At 37.8% G+C, this 26516-nt stretch overlaps 1 protein-coding gene across 1 annotated transcript in view; it reads right to left on the bottom strand.

Moving 5' to 3' along the window:
* DOCK9 (dedicator of cytokinesis 9) overlaps positions 1-26516 on the bottom strand; it is a 359630-nt gene that overhangs the window by 313506 nt on the left and 19608 nt on the right. The window lies entirely within an intron of this gene.

Below are 26516 nucleotides of genomic sequence, written 5' to 3'. Positions count from 1 at the left end.
TTGTCATTAACAAATGAAAGGGCAGTTGGAAGTCAACCTACAATGGGGTTAGTTTTTCTTATGGACTTCTTAAAAAACAAAATCTAGGCTTTTAAGTGGAAGCTTGTGAGGGATGAGGGGAGGTGGAGAAGGTGAAGAGGGGCACATGGAAGGATTCAAAACAGAATGAAAATTCTGTGAAATCAGGAAAGAGGAAGCTTATTTTGGCAATAGATAAGCTGTTCTGGTGTGTGGAGGGAGACCTGACGAATATAAAAGCTGAGATTTATCTTTGTTGAAAGAAGGATAACTGACAGAGATTGCAAGAGAAGAGTCAACTTGGCAAAAATTCAATCAGCAGTGATAAAATTCAAATGTGTAGCAGATGGCAGAGGTGAGAAGAGAGACAGAGAATACATTTTTATCTCTAATAACAACACACGTGATCACATTGTGATAACAAGATTATTATTATTTATCCAACCCCATCCTATCAAGTTTTGTAGATAATTTTTGGTTGGCTACCGGAAGTGACTAGTAAACTGATGCAGTCTTTAACTATTAGACTATAAACTCCTTGAGAGCAAGGTCTGAGTCTTATCTCTCTGTCTCACCAGCACCTTCCACGTTGCCTGCATTTAATAAACATTTGCGGAATTGAATTTGAAATGCAGATGGAAGCCAGACACTGAAAAAGACATTTCAGAATATACATAAGAAATTTTCAGTGACTGGGGCCGTGATATAATGACTATTATGAATTTCTAGGCAGAGACATCTGTGCATTTTCAGAAAATGGGTAAATTAACCCAGCACAGCTCCAAAACCAGCCATGTGCTACGCTAGCAAAGGGAAAGAAGGAGAAGAGGAGAGACAGAGGGAGAGAGAAAGAGACAGAGGGAGGAGAGGAAGAGAGAAAGAGAGAGGGAAAGGGAGAAAAAAGGGGGAAAGAGAAAGGAGAGGAGGGAAGGGAGAAAGAAGGAATTAAAGGGAGAGGAAGTGATAAGAGGGAGGAAAGGAGGAGGGAAGGAAGGAAGGAAGGAAAGAAGGAAGGAAAAGTAAAGGAAAGGGAGGGAGAGGGGAGGAAAGGAAAGGGAAGGAAAGGAGAAGGAAGGAAATGAAGGAAGAACAAGAAGAGGAAAGAGGAAGAAAGGAAGGAAGGGAGAGAGAGAGAGAGAGGAAGGGAGGGAAAGAGAGAGAGGAGAAGGAAAGAAGGGAGGAAGCGGCTTAAGATTCAATTATATCATTTCTTTCTACAACTTGTACACTTCTAACAACCCAAAAGACAGATATACATCAAATGTCAAAACCAAGTTCTTGGTTATCCAGAAAATCAGAAAAATACTTGGTAACTTCAACAAAGAACAGTCTGAAACCATAGACTAACAAATACAAAACCAAAGCATTCATCTACCTAAGTGAATTGACCCCATATTCTGTTGCCAAATATTCCATATTCTGTATATCAGTTGTATCCAAAAGGAATTTCGGTTGTCCAATAAACTGGAGGCATTTATTCACTTAACACTAGTCAAGTAAGGCACTGAAAAGGAAGAGGAAGACTGAAAGGGTTAGACCATAGAATTATCCAAGTTGGAAGGCAGTTTCAATTTCACAGATGGAAACTCAGGTCTAGAGAGATCATATGGCAAGTGAAAGAGCCCGGTTTAGAACCCAGGTCTCTGGCTTCCCAGTCCAGTGCTCTTTCCTCTATATTTTACTGTATGAATCTGGTGCAGTCAATGGTCATGTTAGGATGCTGGCAGGGTCAGACAAAATCTACTTATCTGACACTCTACTCTATCAGCCCTGCAGAGATTCCCCTCTGGAGCACCTATTAGACAGAAGTCAGGCAGTCAGTTACCAATCTGCTAATGGCAACCACATTAGACCCAAAAAGTAACCCAGTCTCTGATCCAGTTCAAAGCTGGGACTCCGAATTTAAAACTATTAACCTTGAATTATATATTTATACTTTTACAACTGTTAACCCAAGATAGTTTGGCCCTATGACACACCTGAAAATTTTCTCTTCTGTCTTCACACACTGAAGCAGATGGACTGCTATGCTGACAGCTGTTGCATAAATATTTAGGTAGACATCAAACTTTCTCACCCTGACTGCCAGAATATCTATAAATTGTTAGTACATCATGGCACACAGGGCCATGAAGACAAAGTAATGTTCCCCCTACACTAACTAATTAAAATTGAAATTTGTAAAGGGGAGGGGGTGGCACATACTAAGAAATGAATTCCAGCCTTCATGAAACTTAGAATCTAATAAGGAAGGTATGACACATATAAAAATGAGTACACTATGAAGAAGAATATATTAGATAAAAAAGAAAAATAAGGTACCATGAAAAGTCATTTACAGCTTAAGGAAAGGAAAAAAAAAAAAACTCAACATGCATTGTGCCTGGTAGCACACTAGGGGAGCCAAATAGATAAATCAAGGAAGGCTTCATGGAAGAGATAGTACTAGGGCTAGAACTTGCGGTTCCATAGGACTCTTATCAGACTGAGATGGAAGAGAAGACTTTTAAGGATGGAATAAGAACACTGAAGTTTGACTGTATAGAGTATAGAGCATGTGGGAAGGAGTAGCATCAGATAAGATTTAAAAAATATGTTAGGCCAGATATGGCAGCACAGGCTTGTAATCCCGCCATGGGAGAGGTTGAGCCTGGTAGGACACTTGGGCTCAGGAGTTCTGAGCTATAGTGGGCTAAGTTGTTCAAGTGTCTGCAATAAATCCAACACCAACATGGTAAGCCCCCCTGGGTAAGCCCCATCAGGCTGTCAAAGGAGAGGAGAACCGGCCCAGGTCAGAAACAGAGCAGGTCAAAGCTCCCATGCTGGTCAGTAATGGGATTGTGCCCTTGAGTGGCCACACTTAAAGCCTGAGTGAGAAAGGAAAACAGGACAGGGACAGGATGGGAATGAATGGGAAGGAAAAGGATGGTAAGGAAGGAAGGAAGGGAAAAGAAGGAAAAGAGGAAGGGAAAAAGAAAATGAAAGGATATATTGAAACCAGATTATGGAGGGACTTCAATTCCTGGAGAAAAAAATTGGATTTTATTCTTAGGCAACAGGAAATCACTAACAATTTTTAAAACTAGAGGTGACATGATCAAACTGTGTGTGGCATAGTAGAAAGCTTACCGGATCTGAAGTCAACTAATCTGGGTTTGAATACCAGCTCTGCTGTTTACTACCCTCATAATCTTGGGCAAGACATTTCACCTCACCAGGCCTCAGTTTCCTCATGTGCAAAATGAAGGAGCTGGACTAGATGGTCTCTAAAGTCCCTTCAAGCTCTAAATACATAACGCTGCGGATCTACAAAGTGGACTGAAGGGAAAGGTCTGGCATTGGGGAAATCATTTCGTAGGAGGGTATTATCATAGTTCAGGTGAGAAGTTATGAGGACTTAAACTAAGATAAAAGAGGGAACCAAATGCAAAAGATATAATGGAAGGAGAGTCAATGAAAGCTGAACACTGATTATATGTGGTGGATAGGGAAGCAATTAAAGATGAACCTGAGGTTTCAATCTTGATTGACTAGTGAAATGGGTTTTCATCTAAAACAAATGAGGAGGAGTCAATTTTAGAAAGAAGAGGGGGAGTTTTGTTTTGACATATTGAGTTTGAGGTAATGGCGGGACATCCAAATGGAGACACCCAGTAAGCAGTGAACATATGAGGATAGAGCTCATGAGAGACGGGGAGTTTAGTATCAAAGATGTAGACTTCAGAGTCATATGCATAGATATGATGGTTAAAGATGAGAAGCAGATGATATTTCTAAGGAAAAAGAATGTATAATCTTGACCTCAGGAAGAAGATGAGGAAATAGACCACTATCATTTATGAGACATTTATGAGGTGGGTTATTATGGGAATGGAATTTTGCATAAACTGTCAAACACATTCTATGTGACAGTTGGTTTTGCTTAAACTTTTTCTTTCTTAATTACAAGGAAAGGCCATGAGGAGGTGAGGGGACAAATCTGAGAGAAGGAGATAGCCAAAAATCGCTGTGATGTAAAAATGAAAGACATCAATAAAGAAGGATAGAAACAGGTAAGTGGGGAGATGTTCGCTACACCTGCTAACTAACTATGTCCCTCCCCTATTCAAAAACCTTTCATGGCTAAATACTGTCTCTATAATAAAAAACAAACCCTTTAGCCTGACACTAAAGCTTACAATCTGACTCCACCTTTCTAGCTTTATATTATCACATTATTCCCTTTTATACATCTACATTGAAGTCAAATGGGGCTGCCATTTATTCCCAAAATTTAACATATCTACGCTGCTTCATATACAGCACACCTCAAATCTGGCCCCAGTGCAAGAAATGCTCTCCCTCATCATCTCTGTCTTATTCTCATTCAAGGCTCAGTTTGGCATTTCTATATAATATTCTCTGATTGGTCCCACCCCTCCGATTCTCTCTCTCTCTCTCTCTCTCTCTCTCTCTCTCTCTCTCTTATTCTCCCATCTTTTTTTTTTTTTAACAGAGCTTTGGGGAACATCTACTACAGGAACAAGAGGATGAAAAGGAGTAAAGGAGACTGAGGAGTAATTAGAAGAATAGCAGGAGAAAGAAGAGGTAGAATATCCCAAAAGTCAATAGAGAAGAAAGGATCCAAGAAGTGGTCAACAATGTCAAATGTGTAGAGGGGGCAAACAAAATAGGAATGAGAAGGTGGTAGCCTGATAGAGTGGAGAGATCACTGCACTAAATGTAAAGACACAGAATATCTGGTTCCCAGAATTAGAAAGAACCTCTGAGATCATTCTAGCCCAATCCGTACCTGGGCAGGCTTTTTCCTCTGCAATGGAACCCTGCTGCCTTTTGAGGCTACACAACTCCACTTAAAATCATAGACTCATAGCCAAATTGGAAAAGACTTTATAGCTCCTCTAATCCAGAGATGTCTAACATTGACCACTGGCTTAACCAGACTAAAATGTAACTGGGAAATATTTGACAAAAATAAATAAAAATACATACAATAGAATAAAGGTAATGTTAATATGCGGTTATGTGGTTTTCTAAGTCAATATGCCGCCTAGAGGGATCCTTATACATGGTTTAGCGGCACCTCTACATAAACTGGTTTCTATTTGAGTTGGATACCACTGCTCTAGTCCAGGGACCCTTTTGAAAATCTACAGAAGACTGTAGATCCCTTCTCAGAATAATGTTTTTTAATCCATAAACATCATAGGATTACGAGGGAAAACAATTATGTTGAAATTTAGTTATTAAAAAAAAATTTTTTTTAAGTTCACGGACCCCAGGGTAAAAATCCTTGCTCTAGTCTCTTTCATGTTGCAGATGAGGAAACTGAAGCACACAGAGGGGAATCTGTTCAATTCCAACACTGCCACTTGCTAGTTATAAAACTCTAAACCGATGTCTAGATCTGTTCCCAAATAAGGAAATGAGGGTGTCAGAAGAGGTGATATCTAGGACCCCTTCCACCTCTAACATCCTACAGGTATATGAAAAAGCCATTAGATTTGGCGTTGAGTGACATCATTAAACTCAAGAGAAAAATGTTTTCGATTTCCTTCTATGCTTATGTACATAAAGCTGCCACTTAAAAAAAAAAAAAAAAACAAAAAAAGTTTGATTCATTTTCCCTTTACACCAGTCACTTATGGGAAATAAAACCCCTACGCACACTCCAAATTTAACCCTCTCTTGTAACAAAGAAAAAGAAAAAGAATTAAGCAAAAATATTTGATGCAATGCCTATTTCTGACAACATATAAAACTTTATACTCCGGTAAGTTCCTTGCTTCCCTGATGCAGCAGGAGATGTGTTACATTATCGGTTTCCTTGAAAAAATACTAAAAAAATACTCATTTCTTTCAGATACCTAAAATTTGCTTTCCTTTTAGTGATCTTTTCATCTACATGGTTGTAGTAGTCATTATGTATATTGTTATTTTTGGTCCTGTTTCTTTTCTTTCCATCAGTCCGTACAAGCTTTCCCAAGGGTGAGAGATAGAATGTTGAACCCAGTCTCCTTGATTTCAAGGAGAGTTCTCTATCTACTATGCTATACCTCAATACATCATTTTTTTTTATTGCATGATAATATTCCATTACATTCATCTACCATAGTTTTCACCCATTCCCTATCTATATTTCTTGAAAGGGGTTGGTTGGGGAGGCAGCTTTGAATATAATTCTGAAATGGCGTAGGGTTCCTATAAGGCTTCAAGTAACATTAAACTACGTTTGATTTTCCTAATAATGGCAGATGGACCACTGGATTCAAAGGCAGAAAACCTGGATTTGAATATCCTGGCTCCGACATTTAATAACCTTGAATTCTACCTCTTGAAGTTTCAATTTCCTTAACTAAAATTGGGGATTATGCCATCTTTCATACTATAGGGTTATGAGAAAACCATTTTGTAAACCTTAAATCATTACATAAATGTGAGCTATTATTATAGTGTGTTATTGCCACATCTTTTATATTATTTATCAGTCTATCATTTCCTATCTACATGCCTTGCACAGACCAACTGTCTCGCATACCCAAACAGTAAACTTAGCTTGAGTCCCTCCACCTGTATTAGACCTTTCCTCACTCCTTTTGAGTTGCTAGTGGTCCCCCTCACCTCCAAATTATTCTGTATTTATCTATATAAATATTATTCCACCTCCAATAGAATATAGTCTCCTTGAAGGGAGGGTCTATTTTGTTTATGTCTCAGTATACACAGTACCTAGTAGATGCTTAATAAACACTTGAATGAATGCATGAATAGCTCATCTGATCCGTCATTTCTCCAGCCCTGCCCCAGACACATCCTCGCTATGTGAATCCAGGAAAGTCCCTTGACCTATTAGTGGTTCCAAGGAACTCTTATTCTAAAAATTGAAGAAATGCATTGGAAGAGCAGGTTTCTGCATCTGGAATTCCCTGTACCAATGAAATGACAGTTCAAATCCCATTACATCCCATTTCTCAAACTAATTTAATCACAGAATGCTTTTGGGCTTAGAATATATTGGTCAAGGGAACTAGAAGCTAGAGGTATAGACTATAGGAAAAGGGAAGGGAAAGGAGTAAGCATTTATTAAGCTCCTACTATGGAGCAGGCAGCACTAAGCAATTAACAAATACCACCTCATTTGAGCCACAACAACCCTAGGAGGCAGGTGCTATTACTGTCCTCACTTAGGGTTCAGCAAACAGAAAGAGGTTAATTAACCAGCCCAGAGTCACACAGCTAGTGTCTGGGGCTGCATTTGAACTCAGGTTTTCTTAACTCCAAGCCCTGCTCTCTACCCACTATTCAACCTACTTGCCTCTAATATAGGAAATAAAATGAGGGAGTTAGACAAATTAGGGATTATTTTCATAACAAATATTACCATATAAATAAACATTAAGGTTTTTAATTTCAAATTTAGTATTTTAGAGAAGAAAATATTACTGATGTGGAACTATTATATGAAATATCATAGTTTCTTCAGAACACAGTTTGAAAAAAGGTGATATGTAATGGGGAGGGAAGAAGAGAGAGGAAAGTGGTTATAAAAATTATTATCTGTAGCAGAAAGAACCATAATCTAAGAAACAGAAGACCTAGGTTCTAATTATTCTAGTTTTACCATTTAAAATTGTAACCTTGTATGAATCACTCTTAGTCTCCATGGGTCTTAGTTTACTTAACTATAAAATGAGTTGGACAATATAAACTCTAAAATTATATAACACCCATTTTACAAACATGGATATTGAAAACGAAAGAGATTCAGTGATTTGCCCAACATCACACAACTGATATGTAATAGACTTGGGGCGTCAGCCCAGGTGTTCTGACCCCAAGTCCAATTTCATCTGTACTATATACTATATCTTTCCTGATGTACAAGCCTCATCACCAATTCAGATGGCTAATCTTGTGTTCCACCCACTTCCCTCTCTCACAGCCCTACCCATTCTCTTGTAAATTGACAGAAATTTATGGCAACACAGAATTAAAGGCCTTAAGACCCAGTAAAAGATACCTCATTTGTAAATATTACTCACCAAGGGTTGCGGATGGTTTCATTTATTGTTGATTTTTTTTGTCTGCTTTATTTATGAGGCTTTCTCTAATGTTCGCTCAGATGCCTCCTTGTGGGTGTATTCAATTCCATTCAAAAGACGTGTATTTAAAGACCTAACATTTAAGTATCACTTCTAGTGTGATCCTCCACAGAAATATTCTTTAGGTGTTTCCCATGGCCAAGGGGTTCCACCTCACGCCCTGTTTTTAAAAGATATGTCAGTTTGCTCTCTCTCCTCATGTTGGCCTGCTGGCTTCCCTGGCTTCAAATCTCAGCTTTTGGAGTCTCCAATCACTGAGTAACTTCCTTCTGAGGTTGCTTTCCATTTATATTATATATGTACAGGCCTGCACAACATACGGCCCTCAGGCTGCTTGCTATCTACCAAAGGATTTCAGGTGGCCCTCAAAAAATGTAGAGGATGTAAAAGAAAGTAAAAATGTAACGAGTGCTTTGTCCATGCCCCGCTTAACCCACCTTCTATGAGTCACCACTCGGCCCCTTTTGTAATTTGGAGGATGGGTTGCCACTATGCATTCTCTCCTGTTTGTCACGTGAACTTACCGCAACCAACCATCATCAGTCTGTTTCTAGTCTGAGAGGAGCAAGAATCGTATCTTTTTGCTGTATTTTTGGTAGTTACTACCGTTAAATGGGGACAAAGTGAGTGTAGCCATGAGCCAATGCAGCTGACATTCCTTATGCAATGAGCAGCAATAACATAAGGGCTTCTTCCCCTACCTCGCTGCGCAGCTGCCATCCAAATTACATGAGTGTCTGGTACTCCCTCCAAGGTCAGACACTCAGTATAGTATTCCTTTTATTTGAGCAGTTGCTGTGGAAATTTTTTGGTTTTAAGATGAAAGTTTTTGGGGTGACTTTGTAAAATAGGTGATAAAAAGAAACAGAAGATCGGATCAGAACATAGAATGTTTAATCCAGAGTGGACAAATAGATACTTGTTTACTTACACAAGAGACAAAATGTGCTTTGTTTGCTGAGAAATGTTAGCCGTTCCAAAGGAATACAATTTTCGTCGCCATTTTGAATCAAAACATCCTGACTTAAGCAAATTGGACACCAAATAGAAAACAAATTAAAGCATCCAAATTGTTGAAAAATCTCAGTGAGGAACAATGGTTTTTCAAGAAAGTAAACTCAGAAAATGAGGCAGCTACTAAGGTAAGTTTTCAGATTTCTAAAGAAATCTATTTCAATCATGATGCCAGAATACAATAAACTGATTGCTGACAAGAAGTGTAATAAATCCCACTAACTAAATGTAAACAGTTAGAAAACCTGAAAAATGTATCAAAACTTATACTACTTAGCAAAGGAATTTTTAAACATTAATATTATTTTATGATAAATAAAAATCTTAAATAATAAGTAATTAATTGATGTTATTTGAAATTTCCCTTTTTTAATATGGTTTATTTGCAAAATAGTTTAATCATTAATTATACCTTTACTTCGAAAGTGGGCTGCTAAAAACCTCTCTGTGGCTCGAAGAAGTTTAGCCTATTTTAATTTTGGCCCCTACCTACTACCAAGTTGCGCAGGTCCAGTCTAGTATATACATAGTTATTTGCATGTTCTCTCCCAACAACAGTATCCAAAGTTTGTTGAAGACAGGGACCTTGTTTTCGCCTTTCTTTGGGTACCTAGTTCTGGGCACAGTTACTGGCACGAAAAGCAAGGTGCTTGTTGACTGACTGATAGGTCCTGCCAAGAAAACCTTCAAGGGCCTGGCAGGGAAGAGCTTAATTAAATTTAGAGACCACAAGAAATCTGGCTACCCAAGTGACAATTTGTTTTGGCCACAGCAACTCATAAAACTCTCAGCTCTGGATCCAATCAACTGATTCAACAAGCATTTATTATGTGCTTATCATGTACTAGACACTCTGCTAAGATTACAAACAGGGAGATATTTCCTGCCCTCAAAGAGTTTTCATTCTAATAGCAGGATATCTCACAAGTAGGAAAGTGGTGGCTAAGGGAAGGGAGTTTTGGTCTAGGTAGTCACAGAAACTGAGAAGAGCTACAGGTCAGCCTTTCCAGTACCAATAATAATATTAATTTGATTACTGCATTGGTCTACATGGATGAAATTACAGATTCTTCAGGTACTGAAGCAAAGACAAGAAAACATTTGAAAATAAACTTTAATATTTATATATAATTTGATAATAATATGCCTTTTTTATAGTTCATACATATATATATCCCTATGAATTTAGTATAGTCTAATGTAAAAGAAAAATTCATATTTATAGACTAAAGTTGGAAGGTACCTTAGATCCCAACAGCTTAGTTGATATAAAATATCATGCACCATATATCAACTTGTCTGACCCAGGAATTCTTGTCATTTTCTGTCTGTCTGTCTCTGTCTATCTGTCTGTCTGTCTGTCTGTCTGTCTCTCTCTCTCTCACACACACACACACACACACACACACACACACACCTGCTTTATTAAGCATCATAAATAAACTTGAAACAATTTTGGTATGAACTTCAGAGTAGTTAACTGTTTTCGTTCTCCTCTCCTTACTTTCCTTAACAATTGAAAACTACACTCTGATCTATCCAGTAACAAACTCTGATTTCACAGGACTAATGATGAAGCATGCTACCCCACTCCTGACAGATGATAGAGTCAAGATGCAGAATGAAACACATTTTTGGAAACTGCCAATGTAGAAATGTTTTACTTTTCTGTGAATATGTGTTAAAAAGTTTAGTTTTCTTTTGAATGGGGGCCAGGGAGGGGGGCAGGGAAGATAAAAGCTTGTTAACTGAAATAAGATAAAATAATTTTAAAGTGAAAAAAAAAACTAAAGAAATAGATTATTGTAAGATAGGTGCACCAAGTATTCTAGAACAGGATATCTCCATCCGTTGCCTGCTTTTTGTTCATTGCTCGGAACAGGAAAGCTAGCTTTCCTGCTTTCTCAATACTGAATGAGCTAGTCCAGAAAAAGAAAACATCCCTTCAAAAAAAATCACACCAAGACCAGGAAAACAAAAGCTAGTTCATTACTTCGCCAAATATTCCACTGGCAGCAAGCTGGGGACTTCCACCAGTTCAGTGGTTCCACATCCTTTAATTTCAACAGAAAGGAGCAACACAAAAGTAAAATGATTGTAGGCTGCAAGTGAACAGGGTCCCTGTCTCAATTATCACCGTATCTCTACCAGTGCCAAGCACAAGGCTTCGAATACAGTAGGTGCTTAATAAATGGTGGCTGAAAAAATAAATCAATGATACTTGCTGTGTATCAATAGCATGGCCATCTCTTAAAGAAAAATTATCCTTTATCCAGAGCTATAAAATACTAGGAAACCAGCTAAAGGGACCTATCATTCACATTAAAATGATGGAGAAGAATTTAGGGGATAATTTAGAAAAACAGAAGAAATGGATTACAGATATAATCTGGGCAAAGAAATTTAATAAGGAACTAAGAAAAATAAGACTTAAGAGATAACACTGGAAAGTGCACTAACAGATACACATTAGCCCTGGTTGCATGTAACATTAAAGATGGCAATATTCATAAAAATCTCAAGGAGAGGGGTTCACCAGACATCCATGTATAAATGGATGATCTCTTAGGAATCATCAAGTCTGAGACTTTTATTTTATAGATGAGATTGAAAGAGGTAAAGCGATTTTTCCCAAAGTCACACAGGTAGTATGTAACACAGTTGTCATTCCAATCTAGGTCCTCTGAGCAAATGAGATCATATCTGGAAAGAGCTCAGCACAGTGCTTGGCACACAGTAGGTGCTTTTAATAAATATTTATCCCCTTTCCTTGCGCTCTGACTCCAAATTCGGTGGTCTTTGTCCTCGTTATGGCTTGATGATTCATGACATCATCCCTTCTACAGCCACAGAAGTTCTATACACATGGAATGTTCCTGAATCAGTGAGGCCAACACTAGTATTTCATTCATTCACTCTTACAGTACTCTGTATGATAGATTTTTCACCCACATCTCTACTCTCTCTTCAGGTGATAAAACTACATTTCTCACTCCCATAACTAATGCCTACACTTTGGTTCCCCTCTCTCCTCACCTTATGTCTCTTTAACCAGGCTCTCCATATCTTTCAATTTCAACAAAAGCATTACACCTTACCATTTGCCCTTGGCCTCACAAATCAATTCAGTTCAATCCAACCACTCCCCTTACACCATACCTTGCAGAAATCCACTATATGATGGACAAATCCTCGCTTATTTTAACTTCCCTTTCCATCTGACTTGCACTATCAAATGACACTAACATTCAGGAGAGGTCTCACTAAATTGACAGGTGAGATCAAACCTTTGCTCTTATGCCACCAACCATAATGAGATTCTTCCTAATGTTATATTTTTGCCATCCTTATGATCTATTGTGAAAAGACCATAGGATGTGCTTTGCATGACTTCCTATGTATAATGGGGATTGTATTTCTTGCCTTCTCAATGGGCAGGGGATGGGGTAAAGGGAAAGAGAAATTTTGGAACTGAAAAGAAAGAGGAAAGAAATAAAGACCACAGGAAACCTGGGTTCAAGTCCAAACTCTGACATTTACTAGTCATATGACCTTGGGCAAAGTACAACCTCTCTGGGTACCAATTTAAATGAAAAAGTTGAGAAGTAGCTAGGTAGTCCAGTGGATAGAATATCAGCCCTGGGATCACAAGGACCTGAGTTCAAATGCAGCCTTAAACACTTACTAGCTGTGTAACCCTGGGCAAGTCATGTAACCCCAATTATCTCCAAAAAGAAAGAAAAAAAAAAAGAAGTTGGACTAGATCATATCTTAGGAACTTTCTAGCTCTGATATTTTAATTCCACAATTTGTCTATAGCACCCTTTCTTACACCCTTTCCAATACTGTCAACTGGCCTCTAAGACGCTACTCCACCTTGTTCAATGAATTCGGTGCCTGGTTTGTTCCCTTTCTCTAATGACAATTAGATGTCTTGTTTCTCTGCCCACCACACCCAACAAATCTACTTTTTACTTTTTCCTGGATCTTTAAACATTCAGTGAACTTCAATTTACTGAGTCCGTTAATCCCCTTGGACTACATTTGACTCACTGCCCAGCCAATTAGTCATTTCAGTGATGCCCTGCCTCTAGGTTCCCCTAATCCCTTTAACCTGGCACCATGTCTGTCATGCCAATCCTGAACCCTGCATTACCTTCACCATCTGCTTTATCCAATCCTCCCCTGGGCTGCATAGCACGCAAGTGAAAGTTCGAACCCATGCTGAGTTGGTCTCCTACAAATACTGACTTGGTCTCCTACAAATTGTCCCTCTGGTCCTTTTCTCATTCTTCTTCAAATACCTAAATTCAAACTTTTATTTAAGGCCAAGCTTCAATACCATCTCCCTTATGAAGCTTTCTCTGATCGCTCTGGCCCAACAAGTATCTTTCCTTTCCAATGGATTTTTTTTGGAGGCAATCAAGATTAAGTGACTTGTCCAGGGTCACCCGGCTAGTAAGTGTCTGAGGCCAGATTTGAACTCAGAAACTCCTGACTCCATCACCTGTTACTCTATCCACTGCACCACATAGCTGCTCCCAGTGAACTTTTTTCTACAACATTTATTAACAGAATCAGTCATCTCACTCATTACCACGTCACCTAATTATGTTGTTTATCTTTTCATGGATACATCATCTTAGATTCTAGGCTACTAGAGGGAAGGGAGCTATTTATAGGCCTCTTTATATTTCCTACAAAGCCTAACACAATGCACTGTAAAGAATGTGTGTTCAATAAACATTCATTGATTTCTGTGACATGTGATCAAGGTGATCAAAGTGATCAAAATTCATTTCAGTGCAGCTCACACAGTAAAGTCTGTACTATGATTGTGCTGGGGTGTTTTTTTTTTTGTTGCTGTTGTTGTTATTGTAAATCTGATCTGCAACAGCTGGTATTATTTGTAACCATGAGCAGTCCATAAGTCTGCAGGACAACACCCTATTCAAAAAGGACCATCCCATCTGTGATTGCTACATGCCAGGTTGGGCTATCTGCATGTGCTGTTTCTCAGCAAATCACATCTGTTCTATATCAGCTGAAGTCATGCTGCATCTTAGGGAAATATTTCTTCTTCCCCTTTTGGCTCATCCTATGATAACTGTTTAAGCAAACTATGATCAATCATGTTCTATGATAGAGACGCATTTCAGGAAATACTGCCTAAACTGGCCATTTGCCATCTACCTGGCAGTGTCAGTGGATGTTAGAATATCAACCCATGATTAACATCAATTTGTACGGATCTAGTAGCACTTTAAGGTTTAAGAAGCATTCCTCACAACAATTCTATGATGTACATAGTACAAGTAATTGTATTCGTGTCTTGTAGCTAAGGTAACAAACTCAGGGAAGTTTAGTGAAAGCAAATGACCAAGGTCATGTAACGGGGAAGAAACAGAGAAAGGTTTGAACATACTCCAGATCCAGAGCTCTTTCTCCTGTACCATTATAAAGGTAATGAAACTGAATAAGAAGAAAGATGGGCCATATCTGACAGGTCTCAACACCTCACAACCATACAGAAGATTCATCACTTTATACTGTAAATAAATTGAAGAAAAAAAAAAGACTTGAATTTTGGCTACAAGAAAAAGGTTGAATAATTTACAAAGGCTGTACACCAGCCTGAAAATTCAAAAAAAGAGGGGTGTTAAATTAAAGTGCTTGGAACTTGTTGAGGATTAGTGAGAAAAGGACTAAGTTGTTTGATTCTTTGAAATTTGCTGTTATTGAGTATTTTACATAACAAGTGACTAATAATATGAGTTAATGTTGAAACAGCAGTATCAAATAAATAAAGCCCTATTTTTAAAAAAAGCCTTGAACTATAAGGAACCAGGAGGAGTTCAAAGTAGCAAGGGTCTCTCTGTAGTACCAAAAAGATGGAAACAAAGTAGATGTTCTTCAATTGGGGAATGACTAAATAAATGGCAGTCCATTCATGTAATGGATTATTACTGCAAGATGAATATGAAGAAAACAGAAAAGCATGGGAAGACTTATATGAACTGAATCAAACTGACTACAGCATCATTAAAAGGAAAGAATTGGGAAGGGAAAATTTGGATGTTGCATAATTTTTGTCCCAAAGAATAGATGAAAAAATTATTTTCAGAAGCAGGGGGTATATGGTTGTGGGCCATGGTATATCCTATGATATTCAGTTGATGTGATGGTTAGTTTTGCTGAAATGCTTTTTTTTTTTCATCTCTATTTTCTACTGTTTGGGCAACTAGGTGGTACAGTAGATAGAGTTTTGGCCTGGAGTCAGGAAGGTTCTTTTTCCTGAGTTCAAATCTGGCCTCAGGCACTTACTGGCTGTGTGACCCTGGACAAGTCTTTTAACCTTGTTTGCCTCAGTTTCCTCATCTGTAAAATGAGGGGAGAAAGAAGTTGCAAACCAGTCCAGTATCTTTTCCAACAAAACCACAAATGGGGTCCCTAAGAATGAAACAACTGAACAATAAAAACATGCTACTCTTTGTTATGGGAACTAGGTTTCTGTGTAGAGAATAGAAGAGATATTTTTGGAAGTAAAGGTGATACAAAAGCAAAACATAAAATGGAAATTTTTTAAGATGTATAAGAAAAATAAAATTAAAATTAAATAAAGTGACAGGTAATATTATGACTACTAAATCACCATTCATTGCTGCTCTGATATTTTCTTAGTAAATATGCCCAGCAATCTACCACCGTAAGGCATAATAATTATGAAAAGTAAAAGCCATGGTCCCTTCTCCTGAAGAGCTTACTTTCAAAAAATTATTACTTCATTCTATTCATTCAAGTTATTGTGCTAAATTTCTCTTCCTTTTCATTACCAAACTCTTAAAAAAAAAAAAAACCTTCATCTATATCCTCACCTCCTACTCCCTTCTCAGCTCATTAGTGGGAACACTTCATGATCCTGAAAGATCCCATAAGCCTTGGTACTACATCTCATCACTACCTGCTGTTTTTCTGATTGGATAGTGGAACCATGAACTCCAAAACCTCCGTTTACAAAGAGAGTTCAGCTCAAAACATCTCTATTTCTCACCAAGCTGCTGTACTTTGAGACTTCTCTGACTTTTCCACCATTCCCCACCACTCAATGCCTTCCCCAAATGCATCCCTTTTCAGTTTCCTTTCTTCCTTGTCTTCCTCCATTGGAATGTAACCTCCTTGAGTGCAGGGACTGTCTTTCTTTTTTATATTTGTATCCCCAGCATTTAGCAAAGTGTCTGGCACATAGTAAGTACTTAGGAAATGTTTATTGATTGACTGACTTCTTAATTCCTTGCTATCAAGCTTCTGATGCCAGCACTCAACCTAAGGTTATCAATACTCTCAATTGCTAAATTCAGTAATGTCCCTAACTCAATTTTTTAGATTTATTTCATATTACTCCCCTTCACACATTCTGTAATCCTACCAAATTGGTTCACTTTCTGTTCTCTGCACATGAGATTCGATTTCTTATCTCTAAGCCTTAGGAGAGATTTCCTTCTTGCAACGCCGAAAATGCTCTCCATCCTTACTTCTTCCTCTTGGAATCTCTAGCAGCTTCAAGGCATACATTGTTCAGGAGCTACACAAGACTTTTCATGTTCTGTTCAGAGGCTAATTTACCCCTCCAAAAAAATTGGCATTCCATATTTTGTATACATGTATATATCTTACCATTCCATATTTTGTATACATATTCTGTATACATGTAGTTTCCCTTCAGTTAAAACTAAGCTCTTCCAGGGCAGAAATTCTCTCTCTCTCTTTTTTTTCTTTATCCCAGCACTTAGCAAAATGCCTCGAAAACACTTGGTGCTTGAATTAAAGCTAGATGGAGAGGCAAGACAAATATATAAGAAACTACTTGGACATATAAGCAAGTTCATTATAATATCATCTAAATTGCCAACAAAAGGATGAGAAAAATGTAAAGTAAGGAAGCTATCCATATAGGATGGGTTTCTTTGGGGAAGACTTCTTGAAAAAGTCAAGTCCATGAACTAATGCAGAGAGAAAGAAGCATATAAAGGAAAACAACGTTTGTGATGACTTGTTCAGTCGTTTCAGTCGTGTCTGACTCTTCCTAACCCCATTTGGGGTTTTCTTGGCAAAGATACTGGAGTGGTTGGCCATTTCCTTCTCCAGCTCATTTTACAGATGAGGAAATTGAGGCAAGTAGAGTTAAGTTACTTGCCCAGGGTCACACAGCTACTAAGTATCCGAGGTCACATTCAAACTCAAGAAGATGAGTCTTCCTGACTTCAAGCTCAGTGCTCTGAAGTACTGGAATGGACTTCCTCCTAATTTCTACTTCTTAGAATCTCTAGATTCCCTCAAGATTTAGGCTCAAACATTATCTTCAACATGAAACTTATCCTAGTACCCCCCAGCCCCTAGTACTCTCCCTCTCAAAATTTCTTCCTATTTATTTAGCTATGTGTACTAAAAATGTGTATACCCCAAGGAGCATCTATGGGGATGGACCTCCAGGAGCCATCCTATAGAGCAAGAGCTGACCTTCCTTGGCTCACTTCTGGGGACACTTGTTTAGCAGTGAGAGACCTGCTCTGGAGTGACCTCCTGATCATCTGTGTACTGTCCCAATAACTCTTAAGGGGCAGCTAGTTGGTGCAATTAACAGAGTACCAGTCCTGGAGTCAGGAGGACCTGAGTTAAGTGTCCAACCTTAGACACTTAACACTTACTAGCTGTGTGACCCTGGGCAAGTCACTTAACCCCACTACCTAGCAAAAAGAAAAAAACAAACAAAACCAATAACTCTTTTAAGAACCATGTTTTCTAGAAAGTCAGAACAGGACTTGGGATCATCCTCCTGTCACTGGTCATTTTCTTTTCTGCAGACCTTCCCAGAAAATCTGTTTCTCATGATCATTGTTCAGTCACCTATGCTCAGACAGCACATAGGTGTAACACCACGTGCAAATGGCTATGATAAGTATCAGGGAAGAAGGATTTCATTCCCATGCTCACAAGAGAAAAACAGAGAGTCAGAAACACAGAGAGACCCCCACAATGTAAATGTAAACAACCACAAAGCAATAGAAATTGAATGCTGCAAAATTATAATGACCAAACTTGGCTCCAAAGAAAAGATAGAGTCTCCCTCAAAGAAGTGGGTGGACAACAAGGGTAGAACAATGAATATAACATCAGATTCGTTAGGGGTGTTGGTTAGTTTTGCTGAAATGTTTTTTTTTTTAATTCTGTAATAAGAAATGGCTCCCTGGGAGGAGTAGCTAGAGGGATACATTAGGAAATGTTGGTAATGCAAAATAAAGAATATCAATAAACATTTAATTTTTTAAAGGAGTGAGGGAAAAGAGCCAAGTCTTGTGCCAGATCTCCAAATAAGTTATCATTCCAGAAGGCAGGAGAATAAGATAAATGATGAAGCACACAGTAAGTCCTTAATAAATGCCTGTTGACTTAACTTGATGGCACATTAGTAGAATCAAGTAACCAATAACTATAATGCTAAGAAATGTTTGATAAGCACAAGGAGAACATTTGGAAAAGGGTTATAAGTGCTATTTCGAGTTGAGTTTTGATGTAACAAAGGAATTCTCTGAAGCTTATCAAGAAAAGGAATGACAGATTTTTAAAAGATATCTAAGAAGTGTTATGCTAAGACATCTATACACCAAAAGGAAAAGAGTAGGGGAGAGACTAGAAGCAAGAAAACTATCTTGGAGATATAAGTTCAATGAAAAATCAGCCAAGTGTGAAGTCAGAGAAACCTAGAACAGGGTAACAAAACAGTGGGGGGAGGGGGGGATGATGGATGGCAGGTCTATGAGATTTTTTTTTTCCAGAGAATCATTAGGACATAATGATTTGTAGGATGTTGTCAATAGAGAAGATAGGTAAGGTATTTAACTACAAGATGGGGAGCCTGGAGCACCAGTAGTACAATTGTGCTAATAACATTAATGGAGATATTGACCAAGCAGGAATGGTATATACAAGTCAGTGAAAAATCCAACTTGGATAAGCCTATTGGTAGTGAGAAATTTGAAAGTAGGGACAGGGGGGCAGCTAGGTGGAACAGTAGATAGAGCACCGGCTCTGGAGTCAGGAGGACCTGAGCTCAAATCCAGCTTCAGACCAAACACTTGACACTTACTAGCTGTGTGACCCTGGGCAAGTCACTTAATCTCAATTGCCTAAAAATAAAAAAAATAAAATGAAAGTAGAGATATGATTGGATATGTTAGGGGTTTTTTTTAGTTTTATTTTTAATTTATGGAATAAAACAAGCATTTCCATAACATAGTACAGGATGCCCACTGTCACCAATATTATTCAATACTGTATTGGAAACCCTATAGCAAAATGAGAAGAAAAAGAAACAGAAGGAATCAGAATAGGGAATGAGGTAACAAAACTATCTCTTTTTGCAGGCAATACGATGATATACTTGGGAAAATCCCAAAAACTCAACTAAAAAGTTGGTTGAAACAATTAATAATTTTAGAAAAGCAGCAGGATATAAAGTAAATCCACATAAATCTTCAGCATTCCTATATGTCACAAACAACACTCTGCAAGAAGAGATAGTAAAAAGTACTCTAGACAGTATAAAATACCTGGGAATACACCTAACAAAATTTTTTTTTAAAAAAAAAAACCTTTTTATACAAATAAAATCAGATTTAAATAACTGGAGAAATATTGTTTATGGATAGGCAGGGCCAATATAATAAAAATGACAATTTTACCCCAACTAATTTATACATTCAATGCCATCCCAATTAAATTACCAAAAGAAAAATTTTTACTGAATTAGAAAAAACAATAATAAAATTCATTTGGAAGAACAAAAAGCCAAAAATATCAAAGGAAATGATGGATATGTTGATTCTGATGTCATCTTCATAAAGGTACTAGCTGAAGCTGTGATACAGTTTTGGATAGGAAAAAAAAAAAAAAGCAGAGGAACAAAGTCATAGAGGATACCAACAGTTAGCACTCTGCAAAAAAGAGGAGTAGCCAGGGAAAGAGAAAATAATATAAAATGAGTTCTGGGCATTTTCACTGGCTGTTCTCCAAGCCTGGAAGTCTCTCCCTCCTCGTCTCTGCCTCCTGGCTTCCTTCAAATCTCGCCTTCTGCAAAAACCCTTTCCTAATCTTCCTTAATCTTAGTGCCTTCCCTCTGAGAGTATCTCAAGTTTATCCTGTGGATATCATGTTTGTACATATTGTACAAAACATAGAAATTGCACATAATTTGCATGTTTTCTCCCCTTTTGTCAGCTCATCGAGAACTGTTTGCTTTTCTTTATATACCCAGCACTGAGCCCTATACCTGGCACACAGCAGGCGCTTAATAAATGCTTGGTGACTTGACTACAATACTCGTTTAGTATTGGTGGTGAAGGCTGGATGCTGCTGAAGCTTTTTTATTTGTTTGGTGTTTAATAACAACCACAAGCAAGATCAGTAGTGGTGGAAGGCCAAGGAAGAGATTTTCAAGCAAAAGGAGATGGTCTTTCTGTAGTACCAAGCACAACTGAAAGGGTGAAGAGAATAAAAATTGTGAAGTGAACAGAGGATATTCTCCTCTAAATGCCTCACTTTCAAGTCTAGATTTTTAAAATCTTAACTTTCTCTATGACCTATTCTAAATTCTCAAAGTGGCTTATATCCAAAAATCAGCTCGGCGCCCAGAACTTTCAATTAAAGAACTTAGATACAGGAGTCCTATTTTTCTTATTTATAATTCATAAACAATAGAAGCCCAATGTAAAATAGCAAACAGGAAGAGAATGAGTCCTTAATTACATTCTTTCTCTCAAGAACTTCCCCAAAACTTGTGACTTTTTTTTAAATCCTGAAAGAACAGAGAGGAAAAGGGAATTTGAAAATACTAATATGAAGCGGCAGAATCACCAAATTCAGTCTTTAAAGCATTTAGATATGGGGTAAAGAATTAAGCCCTCTAATTGTTTACTTTGTCTTTATAGTTAACCTAGCAGGTTGAATTACTTCAAGGCATAGCTTTAAAGCAGACAAAATTATTTTCAAGCTACAGGCTACATCCAAAAATACGTGTCAAATGTTAAGGGTCCTGAAATAGTTACTGGCGACTTCCTTCTTTAATAGTGATGGTTTTTTTTAAAAGGAACTAAATTCTCAATTATCTGAAGTCCATAGTCAAAGGATCCATGAATAGATTTCAGAGGCTCTATGAACTTGGATGGGGGAAAAAGTTACATCTTTATTTCACTATACTCAGTTTCCTTTGTAATCTTATGTATTTTATTTTATGAATTTATAAACATTCTAAGGAATTCATAGGTTTCCCCACATTGCCAAAGGGTCTCACCACACACACACACACACACACACACACACACACACAGAGGTTAAGAATCCCTAACCTAAGGTCTATATATAATTCAACATACTTTGCAGATATATTTTTTTAAAATCTTTTTCTATCCTAAACATTATACATAAGAGTTTAATGTACATAGAGTATATATATATATATATATTTTCATGTTTCTCTATATAAAAATCATCTCCATGCTCCATAACCATTATCTTTTAAAACATGAGCACCCACATAGACACACACACACCTCTGAGCAAAGTATTCATTGTATATACTTGTGTATGTGTATTTTTTATTTTAGACCTATTATTTTATCACTGACAGAAACTCTTCATTTGAAAAATACCTCCACACCCAACCCTCCTTTCATGGACAAAATATAATGGGGTGAAGCCAATAGACTTCCAAGTCTAAGGATGCTTTCCAGTTAAAATCACAGGGAACCACTGGTCCCCGTGTTTTTCAGACAGCAGAGCTGTGGACGATTGTGTTGAGCAAGGGCCCAAGGGGCACGATCTGACCTCTCCCAAAGTTGGGGGGGGCAAGTGATGACCCAGAGCTAGGATTCTGCCAATTGTGTTTTTAATGGAGTCAAATCCATGTGGTTTATATATTTTTTCCTTTAATCTTGGGCATTTTGTTTTTCTTTCTGAGAACATAACTTGAAAACACTACAGAGCCAAAACTCATATAAAAATGTATCCCATAAATGCTGTACAGTTTTTATATACATTAACAATGTACATTTGTTGCATTTATTTTGCAACACATTACTGCATAGTTGTAAATAACTTATGTGCTGTAACATCACTTTCAGTTATGTGGTAAAAAAAAAAAAATTAATTAATTATAATTGGAAAAAAATAAAAAAGAAAAATACCTCCATCAACACAAATCAATAATGTGTTAGTAACTTCAGAGTCCTAGACAACTAGTTGCTACATGGGGTACTGAAAACTTAAGTGACTTGCCCATTGTCCCATAACTTAGATGTGTCAGAGGCAAGATGTGAACCAAGGTCTTCCTAACTACAGGCCAGCTTTCTAACCACTATCCCATAATGTCTCTTCTATGTAAGCATATGCAATGTTGTTGTTGTTGTTGTTCTGTCATTTCCGACTCTGTGATCCCATTTGGGGTTTTCTTGGCAGAGAAATGGAATGGTTTGCTGTGTCCTTCTTCAACTCATTTTACAGATGAGGAAACTGGGGCAAACTGGGTTAAGTCACTTGCCCACTAGTAAGTGTCTGAGACTAGATTTGAACTCAAGTGTTCCTGATTCCAGGCCAGATGCTCTATCCACTATACCACCTAGCTGCTCATACATAAGCATACACACACACACACACATATATATAAATATATATATATATATATAAATATACACACACACACACACACACACACACACACACACACCCAAATATATTTGTCAGGAAGCATAGATAATAGTATCACTTCCTTCCTTTTGTAAGTAGTGGTTCTGTAAACATAATTGTTCCTACCCACAACAATTAAATCAGAGCCTTAAACAAAATCAGCAGAGTAACATCATGTTTGCAAGAACCTTCATATTATAACCCAAGTATTTAGTCGCTTTAAGATTAATGAAGTCACAGTTTCAAATCTTTCAGCAACAAATCTTTGACCTGTAAAATTAAGGTCACTTACTATTTTATATATAAAACCATATTTTATTTTATGCATTGTCTGAATTGTATTTTTATCTACTTCTCTAAAAATGACTTTCATTTTCAGTTATGGAGGCAATAACAAAATTTCACGTACAATAATAAAAATGATAATAATAGTTAGCATTTATATAATGCTCTAAGGTTTACAAAGCTCTTTATGAATATTATCTCATTTGATTCTCAAAATAACCCTGAGGCAGGTGCTATTATTATTCCCATTTTACATACGAAGAATAGGTGGGAGATCTCACTTGTAACTTCCCAGGGTTATACCAGTGTCTGACGTAGAATTTGAACTCAGGTCTTCCTGACTCCAAGTCTAGTACTCTGTCCAACTAAACCACCTACACCTTAGTTTTATCAGCAGCTAGGAGAGATGAAGCATGGTGCAGTTGATTTAGAGTTCAGTGACCTGAATTAGGACCCAGGATCTTTAGCTTACTACAGGTGGTACATTAGGTAAAAACACTTGGGCAGGAGTTAAGTGAGGCCTGAGTTCAAATCCAGCCTCAGACACTTACTAGCTGTGTCACTCTGGGCAAGTCACTTAACCATGGTATGCCTCAATTTCCTCAGCTGTAAAATGGGGGTAATAACAGAACCTAACTCCCAGGGTTGTTATGAGGCTTAGATGAGATATCTGTAAAGCCCTCGGCACAATGCCTGGCACATAAATATAAATGCTTATTTATTCCCCTTCCCTTCCCTACCTGTGGAAAAATCACTTCACCTCTATCCATCTCAGTTTCCTCATCTACAAAACAAGGGATTTGGCTAGATGACCTTAAGGTCTCTTTTAGGTCTACTGTAAACCCTACTGTACCCACACACACAGACCTGGAAACATTCCATCAACTTTCACTAACTAGGCTGGGGACGTAGGAACTATTAGTAACTACTATTCACTCTCTCTCAAGGAGATAATCTTGAGTAGGACTACAAATCTCTCAGAAGACTGAAAAAGTATTTTCAATAGACGAGCCCCCACAGGTACACTTCCCATTGATTATCAGTCAGATATTTAGAAAGAGTATTTACTAAGCATGGCAATTTATTATTAAAAACAATATCCACGAATCAAGGATTCTCTTTCCTCTTGCACACATAAGATCCCTGAGGAGACTGATTTCAAACAAAGCATCTAGGGAGTAAAGAAAACATGCTAAGAATATCTGTGTCAAAGGGGTAACATAGTTCCTGGACACTGGGAGTCTTTTTCTCCCTTTTTAGAGTCTTCATTGAGTTCCCTTTGGGTGAGGATATCTCCTGGGTTCTGAGGATTGAAGATTTTTCTAGGGTCTGTAGCCTGCACTTCTCTCCCCAGCACAACCCCATTCCCTATGGAGTCCTACTCCCAGAAGCTATCTTTCATCAATGTGCCTGATGCAGATGCTACCATCAACCACTGCTACTCCAGAGACACTGCTATGAAGTTTAGACCTTCTGACCTTACAAAGGCATAGTATTATCACCTGGTCAGTGAGGGGAGGTGGGAGATAGTCACTGCTCCTCTCCCAAGGGTGATTCCCAATCAGGCGTCTTTCATTCTTACATTTGACCACCACTAGACCCATAAGCCCCAAATAAACTTGTTCATATATATATTTGACTAAAAAGCAGCTCTAATTCTTTCAGCCAATCACAAGATACTCCCCGTGTATGTCATAGTCTTTATCTAACGATTAAAAAGCAATTTATTCCTCTCAAATTGATAAAATTGTTCACAATTATTTTGCACATTAGACTGATTCAATAGACAAGCCTAGTCCTTCTGCGATTTCATTAACCGGTCCACCATTTTGGTATAATGGCCTATTATGTGTCATGAAGTTTAATATAGCTGGTAAGGATGTCTTAAATACCAGGCAAGCAAAACCAAAATCCAAAACACACACAACTTCTGCCACCTTTAAACAGAGGCACATTATGAGTACCAAAAGGAAGAAATCTTACACTGCCACGTTTATTTTACATAATTCATTTCAAATTCAATTCAATCCAGTCAATTTTTTTAAAGCCCCTATATGCCCAGAACCTTGCTAGAACTGAGGAACACAAAACCAAAAATTAGACAGCTCTAGTTCTCAAGTGCCACACATCCAACTTCTTGTGCAGTTGTTGCTGTTCAGTTGTGTCTGACTCTTGGTGACCCCCATGGACCCACACAATCTATGGAGTTTTTACCACATAACTGAAAGTGATGTTACAGCACATAAGTTATTTACAACTATGCAGTAATGTGTTGCAAAATAAATGCAACAAATGTACATTGTTAATGTATATCAAAACTGTACAGCATGTATTTATTTCCTTCTCTAGTAGCAAACAGAAGTTAAGTGACTTGCCCAAGATAATGTCAGGAAGTTTCTGAGGCTGGATTTGAACCCAGATCTTCCTGGCTGTAAGGCCAGAGCTCTATCCTTTGCACCGCCTACCTACTCCTAAATCCAATGGGGGCGGGGGGGGGGGCGACAAAGAAGGCTTCTTGTAGGAGATGATACTTGAGTTGAGCGGTGAAGGAAGCTAGGAGTTCTAAGAGTTAGAGATAAGGGAGATTATTCAAGGCATTCAAAGCAAATCCACAGCCATTAGGGTAGTGAAAAATCAAATATATAAAATGAGTTTTCCATTTGAGGCCAGCTAAAGAACAGTAATAACTTTATTATGTAATTCAAATTAACAAACACATTTTAATCTCTACCTTACCACCAACTATTTCCCTCTTTAACCTGTTCCTCAGAGTCCTGACCCATTATTTTCATCATGCAATTTTCTTATATTACAGCACCAATTTTTCTCCTCTTACCACCAACCAGTAATTCATTCCCTCCCTCTTCTCATGCCCCTAAAAAAGGACTTGCATATGAATTTCTATTTTGATGTGCTTGTTTTCTGTATGATCTGAAATAACAACATTCTTCCAAATGAGAGCAGGGAATGTTTCCTTTTTGTCTTTATATTTTCACTGTCTGGTACATTCTTGCCACATAATGGGCACTTAATAAATTCTTGCTTACTAGTAGAATGATTCACTTGGCCAGCATTTTGCTACTCTATCAATGCTCCCTAAGACACCCATTCAGAACTCTACCCATCAAGCACTGAACTTTACCTATGTTTTTTTCCATGCTGGACAAAAGATACTAAAGCTACTTTCTGCCTGCCGGCAGACCAAGTAAAATAGCCTATAGTTACGTAACATAAACATTACATTTATGGTACAAACATAGATCTAGAAATCTATCTGCACCCTTCTACCCATTTTCATTTTTTTAAAATTAGGTCCAGGGAATGAATACTAAATGAATACTAAACCTCTTTTAAATTCAT

The sequence above is a fragment of the Vombatus ursinus genome, unplaced genomic scaffold (genome assembly GCF_900497805.2).
Source record: "Vombatus ursinus unplaced genomic scaffold, bare-nosed wombat genome assembly UNPS02010304.1, whole genome shotgun sequence".
NCBI classification, from domain to species: Eukaryota; Metazoa; Chordata; class Mammalia; order Diprotodontia; family Vombatidae; genus Vombatus; species Vombatus ursinus.
This window is presented reverse-complemented; position numbering and strand designations above follow the sequence as displayed.